Source organism: Otolemur garnettii, unplaced genomic scaffold (genome assembly GCF_000181295.1).
Source record: "Otolemur garnettii isolate 467f Iridium unplaced genomic scaffold, OtoGar3 scaffold00294, whole genome shotgun sequence".
In the NCBI taxonomy this organism is placed as follows: Eukaryota; Metazoa; Chordata; class Mammalia; order Primates; family Galagidae; genus Otolemur; species Otolemur garnettii.
This window is the reverse complement of record NW_003852689.1, coordinates 887,998-889,012: the sequence shown is the minus strand read 5'-3', so window position 1 is coordinate 889,012 and position 1,015 is coordinate 887,998. Positions and strand designations below refer to the sequence as shown.

Sequence of the window (1,015 nt, the reverse complement as noted above, 5' to 3'; positions counted from 1 at the left end):
CCAGCCATTTTTTTTTTTTTTGGTTGCAGCCATCATTGTTGTTTGGCAGGCCCGGGCTGGGGATTCGTGTATGTGGCTGACGCCTTAGCCGCTTGAGCCACAGGAACCAAGCCAGGAGGTGGTGTTTAAACTGTGACCCTGAAGGATGAAAAGGGATTGCCATAGCTGAGACTGCAGAGGCCAAAGCAAAGTTCACCCTCCTAAATTGAAAAAACTTATGGACAAGATGTTATCATTGAAATTAAATGGTGGTGGACATGTCTGAGGAATATTGTGGGAATTTGATCCCTTTATGAATTTTATGAAAGATAAATATGTGGAGATGGCAACTAGTGAGCGACAGAACAATATTGGAAGGGTGGCGATATAAGGAAATAGGATGATCATTTTAGAAGCTGTGGAACAAATATAAATAATGACTGTTTAGCAGTGAAATCCATGTCCCCTCTCCAAAGAGCCTATTTTACTATATCAAAATTTGGTCATGTCCGTTTTCAGATTTGTTAAATAAACTTTTATAATAGTAAAAAGAAGAAGAAGAAGAAGGAGATTGGGGTAGGTTTGGGAGCTGGGAGAGAAAAAATCCTATTGATGAAATTGGCACCTGGTGAGGTAATGCTGTTTAATCCAAGGTGTTGCCAGAACCAAAGGTATAGCTGGAGCCAGAACACAACTCCTAACCCCCGTCCTTAATAGTTGTTTATCTACTGAGGAGGGAACAACAACATCCAGGATCATGTAATCACACTGGGCCCCTCTCTCAGAAGGAGTTTAAAGCTCTGCTGCCACCATTTTGAAATTTTTGGTTTTATCTTTGACAGGGTTCTGTAATTGAAGTCTGTAGGACAATGGAACAGAGGAGACACCGGCAATGTGCTGCAGTGCCTTGCTGCCTCATTCTCATATAGCATCTCGATACCCTGAGGGCACAGAATTCTGATGGACTCATTATATAAGTGGTTCATTAAGACTCAAAGCAAGGCTCGGCGCCTATAGCTCAACCGGCTAAGGCGCC

At 42.6% G+C, this 1,015-nt stretch overlaps 1 pseudogene; it reads left to right on the top strand.

Moving 5' to 3' along the window:
• The window catches only part of LOC111722628, a 634-nt pseudogene extending 222 nt beyond the window's left edge, over window positions 1–412 (top strand).
• The last annotated feature ends 603 nt before the right edge of the window (window positions 413–1,015 follow it).